The following is a 9,943-nucleotide window of genomic DNA, read 5'->3' as shown; positions in this document are numbered from 1 at the left end:
TGGACTATAGAACAGTCTGTAGTCTGGACTGTCTATAGTCTGGACTATAGAACAGTCTAAAGTTTGGACTATAGAACAGTCTATAGTCTGGACTATTGAACAGTCTATAGTCTGGACTATAGAACAGTCTATAGTCTGAACTATAGAACAGTCTATAGTCTGAACTATAGAACAGTCTATAGTCTGAACTATAGAACAGTCTATAGTCTGGACTATAGAACAGTCTATAGTCTGGACTATAGAACAGTCTATAGTCTGGACTATAGAACAGTTTATAGTCTGGACTATAGAACAGTCTATAGTATGGACTATAGAACAGTCTATAGTCTGGACTATAAAACAGTCTAGAGTCTGGACTATAGAACAGTCTATAGTCTGGACTATAGAACAGTCTATAGTCTGGACTATAGAACAGTCTATAGTCTGGACTATAGAACAGTCTATAGTCTGGACTATAGAACAGTCTATAGTCTGGACTATAGAACAGTCTATAGTCTGGACTATAGAACAGTCTATAGTCTGGACTATAGAACAGTCTATAGTCTGGACTATAGAACAGTCTGTAGTCTGGACTGTCTATAGTCTGGACTATAGGACAGTCTATAATCTGGACTATAGAACAGTCTATAGTCTGGACTATTGAACAGTCTATAGTCTGGACTATAGAACAGTCTATAGTCTGGACTATAGGACAGTCTATAGTCTGAACTATAGAACAGTCTATAGTCTGGACTATAGAACAGTCTATAGTCTGGACTATAGAACAGTTTATAGTCTGGACTATAGAACAGTCTATAGTATGGACTATAAAACAGTTTAGAGTCTGGACTATAGAACAGTCTGTAGTCTGGACTGTCTATAGTCTGGACTATAGAACAGTCTATAGTCTGGACTATAGAACAGTCTATAGTCTGGACTATTGAACAGTCTATAGTCTGGACTATAGAACAGTCTATAGTCTGAACTATAGAACAGTCTATAGTCTGAACTATAGAACAGTCTATAGTCTGGACTATAGAACAGTTTATAGTCTGGACTATAGAACAGTCTATAGTCTGGACTGTCTATAGTCTGGACTATAGAACAGTCTATAGTCTGGACTATTGAACAGTCTATAGTCTGGACTATAGAACAGTTTATAGTCTGGACTATATAACAGTCTATAGTATGGACTATAGAACAGTCTATAGTCTGGACTATAAAACAGTCTAGAGTCTGGACTATAGAAGAGTCTATGGTCTGGACTATAGTAAGTCTATAGTCTGGACTATAGTAAGTCTATAGTCTGGACTATAGTAAGTCTGTAGTCTGGACTATAGTAAGTCTATAGTCTGGTCCATTGAATATAATATAGTTTGGTCCATAGAATGGTCTATAGTCAGGACAGTAAAACAACCATATTCTGACCTACGGAATATTCTGTAAATTACACTAAAGAACACACTATGCTTTTATAGGCTAATTTCCTCCGATTTAGGGACATTTTTGATTTTGTTGCAATCTCTAAACTTCATCATTGCGATAATTTCGTAGCGCTTGGCTAAAGTCTCTATGGACTCATTAAAGGTACTTTTAAATTACAAAAATTTTATTTTGTTTGATACTCTATAAAAAACATTCATTATATTACATGTTTTTGTGATTTTCAAAAAGGACACAATCGATATTAAAGGTTATGAAAACAAATAGCCAACAGTTGTCATCGGAATAAAAAAGAAGCATAAAATGTAATAATAATTAAAAATTGAGTACCTGAAATGATTTGTTTTTTTGTTTAAAAAATATTTTCAAAGTGCTAGAAAAAGGGCAGGAAAATCGTATTAAAATCAAACTAAAACTCAAAAACTCAATAAAGGTATGGTTTAAAGAAATCATCAATGAAATTCTCGTACTCATATGCAGACGATAAAATTACACAATTTGGCGACAACATTATCAATTGATACTTGTACACTCCTTTTTGACAACGGTCAACAAAAAAAATTAAAAACCCGAAAAAAATATTATACAAAAATTATGAAGGTTTTAAAAAATGTTTGTACAAAAACAAACCTTCATCTACCAAAGATCTGTTGTGTTTTGCTACTCCGTGTTTTAGTCCTTTCGTTAGTTTAGGTGAATGTTCATTGATCCTTCTGGTGATTTGTAGGGTTTTTGCGCATTCGGCTACTAAAACTAAACTTGTGTGTACATATACAGGTATATGTATGTTTGTGTTTTTCTTTCTTCAGGAAGCATAATTTTTCTTATTTTTTTGCCTTGTCCTTTTTTATTTGGGTGTCCGTTTTTTAAGATTTATTCAACGTGAGGCGCCTGAAAATGTTGCTTCAACATATTTCTTTGTATTTTTTTGGGTCACACATCGAATGTGATAACAATTTAAGAATTTATGTTGTGATTTTCATATTTTCCTTCTCAGATAAGGTGTCTAAAAAAGGGACAGTTTTGAGGTTTTAAGGATAATAACTTTACGAATATTAAATATAAATTTAGAGTTCCCATGAAAATATGTATATCAGCTTATGGTCGACCGACCAACAGGTGATATAGGAGTCGTAGGTAGTTTTTGTGAGAAAAATATTTAATATTTCTTAATTTAATTTAATGCTATTTGAATTTTTAATTTCGAGACATGATTAAGAATATGCTAAACTATAGGTTGTTGACAAGTTTTTTTATACTATTTATGGAAAATATTTTTTAATAAATATTTCAAATAATCTGTCAAATTGTATGACATTGACTAGACTTTAGATGTGTATGTCTTTTGATATTGGCGTAGAAAAAGGAAGTAAATTAAATCACTTCCGGATGACGTTTGGTACGTTTGAAAATATAATGTCTATTCATCAATAAACTTATGTAAAAATATTCACAGGATAATGAATATTAATTGTAAATATCAGTGGGATATAAAGTTAGATTTTGTAAACTAAAATATGTTCTAGACGGGTTAAGTTTGTTATTGAAACGGTGACACACATTGGCTTAGCACCGAGGCGATGTCGTAAACAATGAGGTTTTACCGGGTTTCGATTAGTGCTAGTTGAAAACTTTAACCAATGCCCTGGGAACGTGAAAAACCGTCCACTACGACAATTTTTAGACCCACTATGACACACTGGCTTTATAAAGGCGTGTTTAGACCTATTTTAGAAGACTCGGGTACCAACTTGACCAAAGCTCAGGACACATCGACCAATCGAAACTAAATGTATGATTTGAGGCAGAAGCCGACAGACTTTTATCTCTTGAAGAATTACCAGAATCGGAAATGTTCAGAAATTGGACGACATTGATTCCAGATAGTCAGTCATGGTCCAATGGAACATTATACCTTTTAACACAGAAATCAAAGTATGTACATTATCGTCTTATAGAACACAATACCAGTTCCAGGTGAAACTGTACATATCGTCTTATATATATTATCGTCTTACCAGCAACAGAAATGATGAAATTGAGGGACATTGATTCCAGATATGGAATCATGGTCCAATGGAACATTATACCTAATAACCCAAAAATCGAAATATGTACATTATTGTCTTCCAGAACACAACACCAGTTCCAGGCGGAAGTATAGGCTGGATGTAAACATATGTACATACTTTTACGAGAGCCAGTCGAAAAGGTTAAATCAAAGACTTTAATAGACTGTAAGAAAACTATAGCGGACTTTTATTTCGGTAAGTTCTTCATCATATGAACAACAGACCACTCAGGGCTTATTAGTAGCGATGTATATAATGCTAAGTAAAGACAGGAAACTTGAAGAAGTTAACCTGACAAATACAAAACAGTTCGACACAACTAAATCAGATTTTAAAACAAGAACTAGATAATAGAATGTACTCCTCCATATGGAATAATGGAACCGTTGGTAGTACTACAAAAATCGCTTGGAGCAATGCAAATAATAGAAGAAATATGTTCGACAAGTCCGATTTTTGTTTAATCCTACGTATCCTGACTGAATATACGGATCTACGATCATAACTTCATCAAATTAGACGAGCAGAATGTGACAAATACAGAGAATGTGATGAGAGTTTGATGAAATTAGATAAAACACTTGGGAGCGATGTTATACCAGATATAATAACCCTTAGGGATATAGAATGGATATTTTTGGGCAACTGAGTTTCTAAATCATTGAACGATAATTCCACTTTTAGGATGTTTATCCATCACCAAAAAATCCGTATAAAGGAGCGCACAACAGATCCGGTAGGGGCTCCTAGGGTCTTTTGACGCCTACTATTAAACAATGAAAATGTTCAATCTGTAATTTATTCACTGTACTCAGATTTAGTGCATACATATGTCTTTAATTATATAATTAAAAGTAAATAATCAAATAATTATTGTTAATTAAAATAAACATCTGTTATTTTCATAAATACATACAAATTGTACATAGTAATGTAACCGTTTTCTCTATATTCTAAACAATAAAATTGATTTTTATTTAATTGACAGCTATTAACTTCAAATTACATTCTAAAAAATGATCTATAGAAAAAAATTGGCAAAAAAAAAGAATAGAGAAATAGTTTTTAGCACTCAATTAAATTTAACCTCTTCAGTCAAGTGCAAAAGTGTGCGAGTCGTATTTTAAAAATGCAATTCACAAAATTATTATTGCTATTTTGTCGTTGTAAATTCATTGACATACAATTTAAGTGAATTGAAGTGAAAGATGTTTAAGTGTCATCATAATAAAATAAAAAAAAAGAATTGCAAAAAAAACGACAAATAATAAAAAAACAATAAAAAATTAACACTATTTTAAACAATGGACATGAAATGAAACAATAATAAATAAAATGTACATTACACGAACAACACACATGGCTTCTTCTTCTGCATAAAGTTTTGTATCTAAATGTTGGTTTTGACAAACAATCATACATACAAATCAAAATATTGAATTGAATTAAATTAAACTGGAGTGGTGTGGAGTTGTGGTGATAACAACGATGTTGCTGATGATGGTGGTAGTGGTGCTACTGGTGATGTTGACTTTTAAACACATTTGAACAAAAACACACACGCACAAATAGATTTAAACAATAATAAAAAAGTAACCACAACGGTGTTTAGTATGTTTAATTCGAGGGTATTAGGAAAAGTATTTTAAAATGTAAAAAGTCTAATCTATATGATTGTCTAGTATATAGTCTAATCTACAGTACATTCTATAGTCTGGTCTATAGTATAGTCTAGTCTATAGTCTAGTCTAGTCTAGTCTAGTCTAGTCTAGTCTAGTCTAGTCTAGTCTAGTCTAGTCTAGTCTAGTCTAGTCTAGTCTAGTCTAGTCTAGTCTAGTCTATAGTCTAGTCTTGTCTATAGTCTAGTCTTGTCTATAGTCTAGTCTAGTCTAGTCTATAGTCTAGTCTATAGTCTAGTCTATAGTCTATAGTCTAGTCTATAGTCTAGTCTATAGTCTAGTCTATAGTCTAGTCTATAGTCTAGTCTATAGTCTAGTCTATAGTCTAGTCTATAGTCTAGTCTATAGTCTAGTCTATAGTCTAGTCTATAGTCTAGTCTATAGTCTAGTCTATAGTCTAGTCTATAGTCTAGTCTATAGTCTAGTCTATAGTCTAGTCTATAGTCTAGTCTATAGTCTAGTCTATAGTCTAGTCTATAGTCTAGTCTATAGTCTAGTCTATAGTCTAGTCTATAGTCTAGTCTATAGTCTAGTCTATAGTCTAGTCTATAGTCTAGTCTATAGTCTAGTCTATAGTCTAGTCTATAGTCTAGTCTATAGTCTAGTCTATAGTCTAGTCTATAGTCTAGTCTATAGTCTAGTCTATAGTCTAGTCTATAGTCTAGTCTATAGTCTAGTCTATAGTCTAGTCTATAGTCTAGTCTATAGTCTAGTCTATAGTCTAGTCTAGTCTATAGTCTAGTCTATAGTCTAGTCTATAGTCTAGTCTATAGTCTAGTCTATAGTCTAGTCTATAGTCTAGTCTATAGTCTAGTCTATAGTCTAGTCTATAGTCTAGTATATAGTCTAGTCTATAGTCTAGTATATAGTTTAGTATATTTTTGGCTATAGTCTTATCTAAAGTCTAGTCTGTAGTCCAGTCCAGTCTTTAGTGTAGTCTACAGTCCAGTCTATGAAGTAGTCTATAAACCAGTCAATGGCCTATACAATTGACTATAATTCAATCCAAGGATTTATAAAGGTTTCTAATTTTTATTACCATTTATCATTAGCACTTGTTCGCCTACCCTCGTATGTTAACATGAATAGAAATGTAGTAAGTATTTTTGAATAAGTGAATGTTTAAACGTTTTATATCTATGTATGTATATCTCTATGAAATATTATTTATCTGTATCTGTGTGAGTGTGTGCGAAAGAAAATTGCAAAAATTTACTTTTTTCCTCTCCTCTGCGCAAATATTTATTTTATTTATTATTTGGATTTGGATAATAAAGGTTCACACCATTTAGTAACATGATAAAAATTTTATAAATTGAGGAAACCATGAAGTGGCACTTGAAATATAATGCATGAGTTGTTGCATACAAAAAGATGTATTTTTTTTTTCATCGAAATTTTGTACATAAATCTATTCATACCACATAAATTAAATTATTTTATTATGTATATTTGTCTACATTTAATGATTGTCTACTTAATATTAAGACCAGTCAATCAAATTTAAGTTTTATTTTTTTTAGGGGAAGCAAATGTTACATAAAGAAACAAATGTTTAACATAACTGTCATTTAGAAAATGTCATTTACTATAATTTTGCTTATTCATACTATGTAAATACGAATAAAAATATTTGGTTAAAGAAATAATTGTAATTGGTTAAAGGTTTTATGCTTGAATAGATTTTAGACATGGAAAGTTTAGTAAAGTTAATATGAGTTGGGGCGACCTAATCATAGAGACTTAAAATTACACATCTTATTAGCTGTATATTGTTTTAGTCTATCTTGTTTTCATAAAAGTTAGAAATATCCAAATTTGAAATCTTAAAGGAAAAATGTATATTTTGGACTATATGCAACAATAGAATTAAACAAATTGTAAAATATATCTTATGTTTTTCATAGAACACACCATGAGGAATTTATAAAATTGAATAAAAAATTTGTGTATGACTTTTTTCAATTTAACCTCAAAATTTGGTATTTAAAAATGTTTAAACTTTCATGTCGGGCCTATTGTGCTCTCCTTATCAGCAAAAAGTGTTTGTTGATGTATTATCGTCTGATGTTCTGAAACTCCGTTTTCTGGACGTAATTGCTTAGAATTTACCAATCAGTGTTCCTGAGGGATGTTATATCCGGAATAATATCACATTCATGACATTTGAATCTAATTTCTATAAAAGCCTAACAATGTGTTAGCAAATTCACTCAGAATATTTACCATCATTCTAGCCTCAGACTTGCTCATTTTGAGGAGTCTTCTTATCCGCTCTCGTTAGGATCACCCCAAAGGATTTTTCTGGTACCCATATGATGTTTTCCTGATCTCTGGGAGAGTATTTGTTAAAGAAATTACAATCCAATACAGTCTTAGATTTAACTTTAACATCTTATTGCTTTCTGTCTATCCGAAATATGTTATATCTGTTTCTGGGTCTTTAATATAGAACCCCAGATTTAACTTTAACTTCTTATTGCTTTCTGTCTATCCGCAATATGTTAACTCTGTTTCTGGGTCTTTAATATAGAACCCCAAGCCCGCTTTATCGCAAAATTTAGAGCCATCCATGAAGCAACGGATTTCTCTGGCTAATTGCTCTTCCCACTGACCATGACATTCTATCTGGAATCAATGTTTTAAAGTTTCCGACATATTCTGTGTCTGGTAAGCGATCGAGCACGTCCGATGATTGTTTATAGCCTTCCAATTAGTACTATACATTGATGACTGTAAACGCTTTTGCTCACTTCGCTTATTTTATGTTATATATGTTCCAATTGGTGAAATATTTAGAAACGTTTCCAAAGCTTTGGTTGACGTAGTGCTCATGACACCACTTATGCCCAAAGAAGTCCACCTACTTATGTAGTATATTTCAGATCTTTGTCTGGTATACTGCTTTTAACTATGCTATGGTTTTCAGTAGGATGGAAGTAAGGTTTTTCGTTTGATAGGTGTAGAAATATTGATTGCCTCCATAACCATGTCAGTTATAATAACTACCTCTGTGTTAGTGTCCCATTTCTCCAAAATTGGTTCATATATGGTACACGATATAACAGGGAGGAAATGGGAATCCATTAGGAGTTTCATTGTCTCCTCTATAACCTCCAGCATCTTGGTCATATCATCGATCAAAGATTCCGGTTGGACATGAGTTTTGGATACGAATTTTTCATCTTCGATTCGTCATTTCCGCTATCTACCTATTCACAGAAAGGTTTCTGGGAGTCCCGTTTGGCTTTAGTTTATTACGATACTCATCCAAATACTGCCGTCTTTTTATGCCGTTCCCGGTTAAATAGTTTGCAAAGAGTCATACCAAGGTTCCGGATCCGGAGGCAGCTGTCCTCTAACGATTCAACCAGGATACTTGTAGTTAAACGTAGCTAAACTCTTCTGAACATATAGTTATATCTAATAGTTCTTCTCCGATTCTATTGACGAAGGTAGCTTTATTACCTAAGTTCAATGCGTTCAAGTCTTTAGTATTAAATACTTAAGTTTATATTAATTTCTGATGAAATTGTTAGACAGAATTATTGACATTCACATCAGAACGTCAGTGGACTCAAAACATCTCCTTCTTAATATGCATATAAAAAGGTAAATTCGTTGGGACGTCGGAGTATGACGGATAAGTATTATTAGGTTTAAGGAGAAACACACAAGTTTGTGTGAATTCACAAGACCAAATAGCTGATCCATAGAGAGCCCCTAGAGTGATATGTTATCCAATACCATAGCCTCGAACATCGTATTGATTCGACACAATATAGACTGGTCTGAATGCTGACCATTATGGTCACTCTGGCAATGATCGAACTGACTTCCTAATAAATAGGGAAATTCTTCACCCACAAATATACATATGCTAGGGCAGGCGGGGATCCAGTTCAAGCGTCGAATCTGAATTTAATCTCAGGGAAACCATATAAGGTCTTAGACAGACAAAGTGGTTATGGAAAGTCCGAAATGCTGTTATCGCTTAATATAAAAACGACTTCAGAATATTAACAGTATTACTCAACGGACGTCGGAGTATGACGGATAAGTATTAGGTTTAAGGAGAAACACACAAGTTTGTGTGAATTCACAAGACCAAATAGCTGATCCATAGAGAGCCCCCAGAGTGATATGTTATCCAATACCATAGCCTCGAATATCGTATTGATTCGACACAAAATAGACTGATCTGAATGCTGACCATTATGGTCATTCTGGCAATGATCGAACTGACTTCCTAATAAATAGGGAAATTCTTCGCCCACAAATATACATATACTAGGGCAGGCGGGGATCCAGCTCAAGCGTCGAATCTGAAACCATATAAGGTCTTAGACAGACAAAGTGGTTATGGAAAGTCCGAAATGCTGTTATCGCTTAATATAAAAACGACTTCAGAATATTAACAGTATTACTCAACGGATACTGTGATCTCAGATACCACTAATTCGCCCTGGGAAATGCCATAAACAATCTATGTAGATTCTGTGAAATACACAGTAAGGATGATGCCTTATTATATTTTATCGATCCATAGAAGGTTCTAACTTCTTATAAACACAAGATAGCTGTTGGCAGATGACTCTTATTCAATACTCGTATGATAAATAATGCAGATTAATAGTTCACGAGAATCCGAATCATTCCCAAAAGTCGATAATATCTGGTGATAAAAAGTTGGATCGAAAATCGCAGATAAGTGTTTTATTTGAATAGAGAACACTACATGCATATGTACATATAAATCCTAGCTTAGAA

The 9,943-nt window shown here is 32.9% G+C and overlaps 1 non-coding gene across 1 annotated transcript; it reads left to right on the top strand.

Annotated features, from left to right (window-relative positions):
* The first annotated feature begins 2,985 nt into the window (after nucleotides 1-2,985).
* On the top strand, nucleotides 2,986-3,124 carry LOC119601205. Its single transcript, XR_005231198.1, has one exon. It is a non-coding gene; the product is annotated as a U4 spliceosomal RNA (small nuclear RNA).
* The last annotated feature ends 6,819 nt before the right edge of the window (nucleotides 3,125-9,943 follow it).

This window comes from Lucilia sericata, unplaced genomic scaffold (genome assembly GCF_015586225.1).
Source record: "Lucilia sericata isolate MDLA Ls3-8-SP2 unplaced genomic scaffold, ASM1558622v1 Contig000149F_arrow, whole genome shotgun sequence".
Classification (NCBI taxonomy): domain Eukaryota; kingdom Metazoa; phylum Arthropoda; class Insecta; order Diptera; family Calliphoridae; genus Lucilia; species Lucilia sericata.
The sequence above is the reverse complement of the archived record's forward strand: the minus strand, read 5'-3'. Positions and strand labels throughout refer to the sequence as shown.